Source organism: Pholcus phalangioides, unplaced genomic scaffold (assembly GCF_987345545.1).
Source record: "Pholcus phalangioides strain wild (caught in Gottingen) unplaced genomic scaffold, Ppha-v1.0 ptg000024l_1, whole genome shotgun sequence".
Lineage (NCBI taxonomy): Eukaryota > Metazoa > Arthropoda > Arachnida > Araneae > Pholcidae > Pholcus > Pholcus phalangioides.
The window spans coordinates 22,065,198-22,077,948 of NW_028301616.1; positions in this window are offsets into that span (position 1 = coordinate 22,065,198).

Below are 12,751 nucleotides of genomic sequence, written 5' to 3' on the forward strand. Positions count from 1 at the left end.
CGCCATCAATCCCATCCCCAACACTTCTCAATCACTCATTTTCGCACCCTTTTTTTCACATTGGTAATTTTTTTAACACATCGGGGTGCATGTGTGGTGTAGCAGTAGTAGGTAGGGCCTCCAAAAAATGGCTCGGGATCCATGATATTCTTAAGTCAGCCACCTCGTTGGGCAATTTGCCTGTTGTGGCGTTGTATTTGTATATCTATATCTTATTCAATGATTAAAAACATGCTAGAGCTTTTTTTTTTTTCTTTTGTCTTTTTTTAAGTAGAACCACTATTTAAAGCATTTTTTATTGTTTTTGGATAATTCAAGTTTTTCTATATTTGTAGGTGGCCTCGATCCCATTCACCTCTGATTATCGAGACTCTACTGTGTATTTTGTTTGGTGGTTCCTATTTGTTCTATAAAATATAATGCCTACTTTTTAATATTGTAAACTTTTCCACATCGTTTTCCAATCGTTAAATGGAAACAGTGTGTGTTACACAATAAGTCATTGTATACTCCCCTCCACCTCCCTAAATCTCCTTCTTTTAAACAGCTCTTTGCTCTTGGTCTCAGTTTAGCCATTTAAGTGAGGTTCTACTGTAATAGACATGAATGTGTTATGTATCCTTCAAAACTTGTAAAGGTTTTCCATGAACCGCTATCTTCCCCCTAATATTTCCTGTAATGAAAAAAAAAACCAGACTTTTGAATGGAATAAATTTTTCCCTTCTGTGGAATAGGGTTGCTTTGACTGTATTCCGAGTTGGCAGCAGGAAGGGAGCTAGTATGCATTTTTTTCCAGAGACTAATTAATTAGTTTATCCACATCAGGGAAGAGAGGTTAAAGTTGGCAAATGTGTGAGCATGAATTGTGTGTAATATGTCAAACTTTGCATGTCCCTCCCTCTCTAGGTTAGAATAGTACAAACTTTGTGGGATACATAAAAAATCGTTGAAATAGGTATATTTTTCTAAATTGTTCTTGAGGAGCAGGTTTTAAAGTTTTTAATCAGATTTTTAAATTTACAATGTTATATCTGCCCCTTATATTTCTGACAATGTATTATGGGAGAAAATTGCCTAGATTCATACAAGAAAGTAGTCAAAATTTAAGATGGTAACTCTGTTTGAAATGTTGCTGTGCAGAAATCTTACAGTTAAATCTGAATTGAATATTGTTCTTTTAGGAAAAAAATTTTATAGCAGTCTAAAATAAGTGACCCTTTGATACAATGTAAAGAAAGTACTTGAATTTTTTTTTTCCAAATTTTTTCACAATTTCTGTAATTTAAGCTTATATATAAAGTGGAGCATTTCAATAAGGGACATTCAAGGGACCAGATATTTTGTCCTCTAAATGGAAGTGTCCTTTATTAGGAGGGGTCGATAAAAAAAATATGTTTGACATTAACATTTCATACTAAATAATTCAAGAAAAGGAAGGCTTTTCTAAATAATTTTCAGAACAATGATATTAAACAATCTTTCATATCCAACAACTGACTTTAAAAAAGTGAACCAATTTACTCTGAAAAAAATTGAAAAATTTATTATGTAGACTTTAATTTCAGTGAGTTTTTTTCTCAGTGTGACTTGTCATCTCACTTGATTTATCCTTTGTTGTTGCTGATAAGCAACAAGTATCTTCAACATTACTTTGTTGAATTGAACTGCAGATCACTTTTAATAGCGAGATTCCCATTGTAATCCATACTCTTTATATCAAGTCTTTGACAGTCATGAGGAAAATGCTAGACTTCTGACTTGGATCATGATATGTGCCATATTCTCCCGCATTAGCCGTCATGCCAACAATTATATAAATTGTAATAATCAGTTGATTTTGAAGCTTGTCAGTTTTATGAATTTTAGGATCCTTTGTGTTTTATTAATTAAGTTGGAGATAGTTTATAATTTCATGTTTGTGCTTTTGTTACCATAAATCTTGGTTGTGAGTTTCAGATACTAAAGTATATTCGTTCTCATGGATTAGATGAGCTAAATGGAAAAATTAGTTGACTCAGAAGTATTTTTGTATTCTTTGATCATGTTTTTAAGATTTGAACTAAGCAGAGGAAAAAAATTGAAAAATTACCCTGCAAAACTATTGTAAAGCAGTATTGTAATACCAAAGCTATAGCATATTTCTTCAATTTCTAAACATTCAGGGAAATGTGCAGAGTACGGTATCTGCATTTTGTATTAATTTCTGAATATAATTAGGTTAGAACAAAGAGTAAATGCTCAATTTTTATTATTGTTACCAAATTCCTGAGCATGTTTACTACATTAAATACTGTCACTTTATTCTCATTCGCATATTTATTCAATATTTAGTATACTAATATCAGTCTTCTGAATGTGTCATGCAATCCTTATTGAACCTTGCTCCTCCCAACATACCGGAAATGGACCAGACTCCAACATTAAAAAAAAAGCTGGTGTCCCCCGATTTTTATGGCATACAGGCTGATGCATTACTAGTTTTTGATCATGAAAGGTTTTGAATTTAACTTCAGATTTACATTTTTAATGTCTACAATTTTTATTTACCTGTAATGCCTTTTTTTGAAATGAATTTTCTTTATATATCATGATATAAATATCATGTGTAATTTCTTTTATTTTTAATTTTGAGTTGAAATAGGTGTTGAAATTTGCAAACACATTGCATAAAAAAACACATCAACAAATAAGAGTTGTGATTGTGAACGAGCTTATTATGGATAGAAAGATTTGACATTTGTATTTGTAAATTTGAAATCCTATTGGATGGACTGTCTAAAAGTATTTACCCTACGAAGTAGCAAATTTTAAAGACAGTTGAACTCAATCAGTATGAGCATTGTAGCTATGAGATCATGATTGGTATGAGTATTTACCAAACCGTCATCAGTTTGCTATTTGAAATGTGCTCTTTTCAGAAGCACACATATGAAAAGTTCAACTAATATGAGAAAACATTTTAGATTGTATGGAATTTTTGATCTGCCCAGAATATTCTTATGCGGAAATGCTTAAAAATTTAATGTTTCAGAATCAGTGAGCTCTCTCTCTCTCTCACTCACCCAAATAAATCAACAGTAAAACATGAACAGTAACTAGCAATCAATTAACAAGACACTTATTAATTAATGGTCATAATTCATTAATAATAAACAGATTTTGTATCACGTTTTAATATCAGTTCTTTTATGTTGTTCTTTAAGACATGTACTATCACTATCTCACTACTAGTCGCAGGGGTATAAAGGATTGTCCCGAAACCACGAAAACGTGGCGGGGGTACAGGGGTGTTTTGCCGCTACTGTTGATTTTGAAATTAAACTAAGATATATAAAAAAACATTGGCAAAGGAAACACTCGTATGTGAGAGTGATCCTTCCGTAAAATAAGAGTATTATATATATATATATATATATATATATATATATATATATATATATATTATTATTATATAGAAGGAAAAGTCAAGATTTAAATATTTATTCTGTTCATGTGGGTAAACAAAATTGCTTGACCTTACAACATTTAACCTTCTCAGCAGCAGTTACAACATACCTGGTCTAATTTAAATGCTCTGTATATCTGCAATCCAGAGATATGATGCTTCCTTAAAACCCTCTTATTTTGGCAATGACAAGCCCAGAGAGGTAGTAATGTTTTTTTTTCACACTTAAACGTTTTCCTTTCTCCCAACCTGTTAATCTTTGTTAACATTTTCATGCTAGAAAGAAACAGTGTTTGAAATACATATTTTTCCTCCTTTCCTTCGGGGTGGTATAGGAATATGTGTACAGTATGAATATACTTTACGCATATTTATCTTTCTCAGTTTATTGTTCTCTGCCTTGGAAAGTCTTCTTACAAAAAGATATGGCATTTTACAGAAGGTTTGGTCATTTACACTGTGCCAATCATAATGTGCATCCATGAAATTTTTAAAACTGTGGAAATGGTTGAATTACACTCATTTTTATAATCATTTTTGCCAGTTTTTCTTCACTACGTAGATGGAAGCACTCGAACACATACATGCACGAATCATAAATTCACAGTTACGTTCCACAACAATTCTCTGTCACAACCTCCTCTTCAGAGGTAAAATGTTAGTAAATTGCCTCTGTGGTGATAGCTAGTAGGTTAGCCAGTGATTTAAAAATAATTTTTTAAATGAATTTTTTATAAATTTTTCTACTTCTCAAGACTTTCATTATACTGAAATAACATTTCAAGACTTCGATAAAAAGGTAAATGAATTTCTCAATCACCGATATCTCAAAAAAATCTAAATGCCTGGGGGATGAATTTCTTTCAATAAAATATTTTTTTATTTTTTTTTATATACTTCATGAAAAATCTCATTCATTGCAATATGATTTCATACTTTATTGGTAGAAAAAGTGTTTATACTATGGCATTCTGTGTTGCATTTTCAATCAAGTTATTTAGTTTTCGCAAAAATAGTATACTTTTTCCCCCCTTCTCGTATTAATTGATTGTAATCATATTATACTAAATTAAAATATTTTATGAAATCAGATTTTATATATGATGAGTGTTGCTGTAAAGCTCTCTGTGTTATCTTAGTTATTGAATGATGAGTTCAGTTCAACAGTTTGTTTTTCAGAAGATAAAGTATTTTTCCCATACTCTAATTTATAGATAAACTTTGTATCAGTGTAAATGCCTTTGCTTTTTTTTTTTCTTTTTATTAAGTGATTGAATTGATTGGTAATGTATAGCTTTTAATTGAAACTGTTGTTCTTAATGATTTTGAAAAATGTTTTATCACTTGATAAAAAAAATTACAGTATGCACATGGTCGAATATTGCAAATACAGTCAAATCTTGATTAGTCTAATGTACAGTGACAGGCAAAAAACTTGAGTTATTTGTTTAAAGAGTTATTTGTTGCACATTTCTCAGTGTTGGGGTAGTTCTTTAGCTCAGAGATCTCTAACTATAGACATATACACAATATAGCAACATACTTGGGTAGTGTTTTTCAATAAGCATTCATCCTTTCTGTGTCATAGAGAGCATTTGTGACTCATTACATAATACCATAGAGTTATTATTAGTTCGACTTCACCTGAATTGATTTTTGACAGGACAAAATAAAAACATTTGTTATAATTGTGTGATGATAAGCCCCAAATGTTTTGTATTGTATTTACGCTACTATTTTATGAACACTGCATTTACTCACAATTCAGTGAAAGCAAAAAAATGCTATTTTAACATGGCCATCATAAGGGCAACAAATGACTTGCAAGAACAGGTGATCATCAAGTTGATTGTCATTGGTCACTGTTTATCCTGAGAGGGTGGGGCAGAAGAAAAATTTTTTGAATAAGACTGTACCTTTAATTCTTCACTGATGGGTAAATGTTCTTGTTTTGTTTTTTTTTTCAATTCATCTCATACTTTAAAACTTTGACTTAAGGAAGAAAACTTCAAGTTGAGGAAATATTTTAATGGCATTAAAAGAAATTAATAGATGCAAAAAAATTTAACCTTCCCTTTGATATCACATTATATAAGTTCAACTTGACTATTCGGTTATCATCAAACCTGCATATGATGCCTGTTTAATTATTTTTGTTATGATATTAATTTTTTTGAATACTACATTTGCTAGTTATTCAAAATTTATCTGGAATCTAAATCAATAAGCATTGTTATGCAACAGAGATAGGGGACCCTCTTTGCGATTGGAGCATGATTTTCATTTGCAAATTCAATATACCCCTTACGCTCATTTCTGTGTCTAGCAAATATCCCATGCTTGTGTCGATATCATTTCAAACCTGAAGCTAAAAATTACTTTAGAATTTATTATTTTAACATGCCAAACATTGGTTTGATTCATGAAATGTCTAAAATTTGTGACACTATTTGGCATACAATTTAAAAAATATATAAAATTTTGTAACGTTACTACTGTTTCAGATTAAATTTCAAGCAGTGAGGTTGTGGGTGCTCTGGCACTGACTAGTAACTTGTACCACTGTTAGATGAATTTTTTTTACTTTGACATTCAGAGCATCCTTTGTTCAGGGATGCTTTGTTTTAATAAGACAGTCTGATTTCTTCAGACTTTGCCAGTTCTGAGTCTGCTGTTGGCCTTCCACCAAAGTCTGGGGAAAGGGGTCTCTCTCTTCAAAGAAAGAGTTCCTGTACCTTTTAGGTACAGTTGCAGCATTCCATGGGATAACATGGTCCACATTTGACTCGCATCCAACAACCCCCGCAGTCAAGACTAGCCTTTTCTTCAGGTTACTGAGTAGGCAGACTGATAGCACATCTGGTAATACTAGGTGCCAAGGTTGAAATTCTTAAAATGAACTTATATCTTTTGTAAAACCACACTGCTAAAATTGAATTTTTTTCCCCTTGAGCGAAATGGGTGGTAAGTGATCACTTTAATTAACTTAATCAAATTCAATCCTCTAAATTAATTGAACCTTTTTTTTTTCATTCTGTAAAATTGTATACATTTTTATATTTACTAAAAAAAAATCACACAACCATGTGTTAAATATCAATACGTTTTGCATAGTTGTGTCTGAGTCAAAGTCATGTGCATATTGTACTCTGTCGTTGTTTGATCTAGATTTATGGTTAGATTCTTCTTCTCCAAGTTGGTCTTAGCACAGCTTAATACAATACAAACTAGCAGTGCTTCTCTTTAAAAAGTGCAGAAATTATGTTGTGGCTCAATGTGTAGTTTTTAAATAGACAATAGAGCAAACTTTTTTTTGCATCGAGTGCCAAAATATTGTTTCAAAAATTTTTTAAAGCATTTATCTCTACGAGTAAACTGAACTTGAAAGATTTTCTTCATATTCAAATATTTACAGTAATGTACAAAAAATCTGTATCATGTATGTGTATATATGTCTTTTTTTTTTAAAGAAAAATTGCACAAATCACTGCATTTATTCCCGTACTTAAAAGTGCCATTAATGTCTGTAGCTTATAGGATTGGTGATTTTTTTAAAAGCTTTGAAACAATTTTTGGGAGAAAAAGAAAAGTTATGAATAAAAACTATCTTGCAACTTTTTAAGGGAGAGAGAAAAAAAAAGGATCCGAGTGTTTATTTTTGTGGTAGGGGCAAATAAAATCTCTATTGTGTAATAATAGCATGTTGATTGTTATTGACCCAGTGTGTGTTGTATGTATGAAATGTTATATGTGTATAAATGTTATATATATATGTAGACCTTTATGTATATGTTTCATGATATAATCATGTATTCCAAAAAAAAAAATTCTTATAAAAATCACTGAAAACATTCGGGAATTATTAAAACTAATTGTAATTACATGTGAGCTTATTCATTTTTTTCTCCCTTTTTAAAATGTTACTTTGCCTTACGAACATTTCTTGTACACGAATGCAGTAACTTATGAGGGGGTGGACTTTTCGTTTTTGGCTCAAGTTGTCTCTGATAGTGATGAAAGGTCTGGTGATGGTAAAACTAGTTTAACTGCAAACAAGCTATAAAAGGGAAACTTTTGAGAATGTTTTTGAAAAACCGTTGGACGGTAAAAAATTGAGGTAGTATTTTAGCACCAGTGTAATGTACCAGAGAATATCTGCCATGATTTTTTCAAAATTCAAAATCGATCAAGTACTTGATGAAATCCCTTTCGACAAGAGAATATAACTTCACCTTGAAGAAAATAGATGCTGCTGAGTGTGCTGCAAAAGATTTGTCTATTATCCCATCTTGTTCACTAACCTCTTTTTAAATGTTATGAGAGAATAGTCATGTGAAATCCTTTATAAAGGTTGCGTCCCGGTCAAATTATATTTTGTCTAAAGGAAATGGCTCTAAATTCTGAACAGTTATGCAACCATGCCTTGACCTGTTGAACCATAGGTTAGTAAATTATAGTACATGCCGCTTGTGGTCGTTGGAAGCTGGTTTTTTGCAATTTTCCAATTTTTAGACACGAATGAGAGCCACTCTCCCAACTTGAAAAAGTTTCTCTGCAGAGAGCAGCCAGACCATCAACATGATACTCACATACACAGTGTAACATGAAAATTACCAGACAATAATACCGTTATGTAGGCAATTATTGTTAGACATCATTATATAGGATTTTCACATATTTTTTCAACTTTTCTGGGACTTGGTGACCCCCTTTCCATGTTAAGAGGCGCAATGATATAGAATCAAAATTTTTTGTTATCCTTTAGTAATCATGCATATAAAATCTGAGGCAGCAATACTAATTTTTTAGTCGCCATGACCACCTGTCAATCCCTGCCTGATATAAATACATAAATTTCATGTACAAGTAACTGTAACAAATTGACTCTAAAGAAATGACATTATATTTCAAACAGAAAGTTGTGTATTTCCATGTATCTTTTCAGTGAGGAATTTGACTTGTTAAAATGTTGCAATGTCTTCGCAATGTGTCTAAAAGCACCACTTAATTCGAAAAATATTTTAGTTCATATTTAATCATGACTTCAGTCATGCATTACTAATTATCCTTTCTCATGTTGGTTGCATAAAAACTAGTTGGCTTGTCAAATGTAAGTATTATTCGCCGTGATAGATCAAACCATGGTGAGCTGAGCTGAAAAAGTTGACAAGGATTGTGGTGTCTCCTCTGCATTCTGCAGCAATTTTCACCTATGACGATGCCCACCCATAGCTGCAGATAGAGTGTCAGAAACTACTAGAAGACCATTGCCAAACACAGTCTAGTAAGCTCTTGTACAAGTTTTTCTTGTTATAAATTTTTTTCAGGATGGTTCTTTTTCTAATCAAGACACTGCTTCCAATATTTTTAGCGAAAGTCTTGGAAGCAGCTGGGGAATGTCCTCAATCAGTGTAAATTTCAAGGGTAAATGGGACACATGCCTAGGGCCTAAAAATTATTCAACATACAAACCTTATCTGATTATTAACCTGAATTCAAGGGAGACTAACCTATGTTAAAAAATGTGTATCAATTTTTTTTTCACCAGCAACATTGCTGATGAACAATGTCTTTTGAAGAAACTTTTAACAATTTTATGGATAGGAAAATTGCAGAGTTCTGTGATAATTTTTTCATCATTAAGGAAACCAACGTTGGTTGACACAATTCTGGGTAATAATCAAGGCTGTACTGTTGTAATTCCCAACATGGGCCCCCATGCACCACAAGGGAACAATATGATTTTTAAGGGGGCAATTTGAGATTTTATATAAAGGCTTGGAACCTCTTGAATTCTACTTTTTTTCTTTTAGTTAAAATTTTAATATGTTAGAAATTCCATAATCCCGACCCATCTATCAAGATATGTCTCCCCTCCCTATATTTAACTGTTTTTTGTTTATTTATTTTTATCTGTGTACTTGTTTTGTTTGAATGGAAACAATGAGAAAATATTTTCACAAAATATTCCTGTTTTGAGAGAATTCACCACCGAAGTTCACTGCTATTTGTATCCCATGGCATTCTGCGATCCACAAAATTTTGCTACAGGTTTAATTTCCTGGACAGAATGTGGGCTTTTGGCAATCAAGGCAATAATGGGCAAGATTACGGAAACAAGTTTATGTAAAGGATGCGAATCACAGAGTGTTGGGAAAATGCCTCATCAAAAACTTCAAATAATTTCCAGGCACAATGTAGGGCCTACAAATTTTCGCTAGTTTGAAGCACCAATGGCAATGCCAAATTCAATGCTCCACCAAAATGTTAAACATGTTGTGAATACCGAAATTTCTGTCTTTTTGTAAAAAAACATGAATCACTATGGTGGCATTTGTGCTTGCTAAGGAAAAGAAACCATGGGGAAAAAAACTTGTGCGAATGGTAATGATATAGTGGTTAAAAGACCAATATAGTGTAATTGAGAGAATGCACTGATTTCTTTATTCCCCCTTCTGTATATAATTTAATTTCATTAGAATAAAATGTGTTAAATCAGAATATACGAAATAACTCCCCGATTATCACTATATCTCAGAAATGAGTAATACAGCTGTGGAAATGAACTTCAGAATCACTCAGGTCCAGATTAGGGAGTTTCTAGTATGTGATCAAGCATCTGCAGGGCTCCCACTTGTCCTACTTCTTGGTAAAACGTCCTACTTTCCCACCAAATTCTATCAACAAAATTTGTGCAATTGATTTTAATTGAGGAGGGAATCACAGATATATTGCTAAATAATACAAATGTAGTAGATTGCAATTAATGATTCTGTCAAGGCAGAAATTGCATAGTTTTTCAGGTTACTTTTTACTTTTTGTTAATTTTTTCTTTTGTTTAGTTTGCGGGTTCAACAAGTAGAGCAGCAGCCATTAAAAACTTGTCTGGATGGAAAAAAGTAATTTTGTATTTATTACTTCACACGGTCTTGGATAGTAACATTCATCATTCAAAATTATGGTGCACATTTTGTGTATATCACAAATAGTATAGGGGAAACAACAGTTTGCATAACAAAGCAGTTGGACCTATTCTATGTTTTGTGACTCTGATGCTACCGAATAGCATTCAGTTATCTTCTGTATTTTTAGGGCATGCAGAGGCGCAATGTTTACGAAGCTCTGCAAAAAGCTAGAAATGAAAGTGTTTCTTTTGCCGAAAAGGATGACACTAAATATAAAATGCAAACAAATCTCTTTTAAAAAAAAGAATAGACAGCAGGGTAAAACCATCTGCTTCACCGTGACTTATTTACATTGGACCTTGTAATTTATACATTTTGCGCTGTGCTTTTGGAAGTGATCTCAAAGGAGCATCATTTCCAAAAAACGTGCATGTCTTCAAAATTTACTGTACATCAAGAAATAGAATTGACAGACTGGACTTGGAAGAACTCTAAAAAAGAGTGTAATATATATAAGGGGGATAGAATTATGTATATCTGTAGTTGTTAGTACTGTTTTAGCCAAAAATTGTTTTTGTTACCAAGTCATTTCCGTCAGTTTTGCTGGTGGTATGAAATTAATTTTGTTTTTAATTTAAAAAAAAATTAAATTTAAAGGGATTTTTTTATGCTATTATTATGTTGTCTAAAGGGTGGTATATCCCTCCCCCAGTCCTTTTTCTAATTTTTTGAGTGGGAGCCCTGCATGTACATGCTTGGCTAACCACAAAGAAATCCCATAAGGAAATGTCATGAGTTCCCATTATTTTCAGTCGTTTTTTTAATAATGAAACACAAGAGTATAGAGAGATTTAAATAATACTTTTATTACAAGTAGACTAGGACTGTGTAATTCAGACATAAAACTAAACACTTTTTTAACCCTATAGAAATATAACAAGAATACAACATCAAGGTGGCCATCAAATGGCACAATAAAACTACCACCTATGAATATAGATTTGTAATATTTTCAATAAATACACACAAACCCATCATTTGCTTCACAGAAATATCTTTTTTTTGGCATTCCAACTGATATTGCCATTTTTTGTGCAAAGTTCATGAGGAGAGATATGATTTTTGATCTTCAAGCTCCAGTAAATATAAATCATATCAGTACCTATTTCAATGGAAAGACTAGGATTCCTATAAGAATGGGCGTTTCCAAAATACAAACTAATCAAAAATGAACAATTTCTAAGTGGATTGGGGGAGGAAACAAATGATAGATTTCTTTACCATCACGTGAAGACAAATTGTTAACAATATTCAAAAACTGTATATACAAATATATTATGCTATTTATATCCATTCCCAAGAGAGAGAAAACAAAATAACCTATACATTGAAGTTGAGTAAAATAGTAAATGTAAAATCTCAATAGAGAGAAGGATTTGGTACTATCACTTATCTCATACATGAATTCAGAATAAATACCTTCACTTTAAAACTGGACAGTCAAATATATAAACATATTTACAAAACAAACAGGAATGACTATAAATTATATGTACCATATTACTTGGTCTATCCGCAGTAGCATATTTTTAAAAAAATTTCGAGTTATTGTTACTTTTGCACATTTCTAAAAAACAGCTCTAAAACTATGGAGATCGTTATATTTCAACTAATTAACTTCCAACTACGGCTATACTAGCCACCGAGAACAAAAAAGAAAAAAGTGAGGCAGGTCTGGTCCAAATATCACCAAAGGCAATCTATAATTTGCCAAGATTGTTAAATTTTTCTGTTTGTAAACTTAAATTCTGTTAGTCTGGGAGTGGCTGTATTCAGGATCGGTTCTGAGCATTTTCAAATAAATACAGTAGGAACCCAGATGATAAAGACTTTTTCGAATTTTGGCTCTAACTGAAATGAGTCATAAAATATATGAAACACTTCAAGGTATTTAGGTTAAAAAGTTTCGAGAATTGCATGTGGTGCTTTAAAAAAAAATCTTTAATGTCTTTTTCAAGCCCTCTTTAATGCTTCTGGGGAGTGCCAGGTGCTTGCGAGCAAAGGCTACTACTAAATCACACATGCACATCATCCATATTTTTCTGCGGAACGTCTAACAAATTGGTACATGCTGGATTGTGCTCATACATGTTGTGAACCTAATGTGAAGTTGTTTCTGTGTAATGCTTGTTCTGCCATCAATTTTTCCAACTATGAGTGAAGCAAAATGATTGGATAAGTGGCCTGTTGCTCTCTGTGGGGAGACGTGAGCAAAGGCTTAAGATGTTTGGTCAAGGGTCTTCTAAATTTATTGTTTGACCGACCTCTTCGGAAAAAATTTAACTCTCACCTCCTTTTCCTCCCCGTTTAAGCCTGCTCATAATATCCTGTTTAATATCCA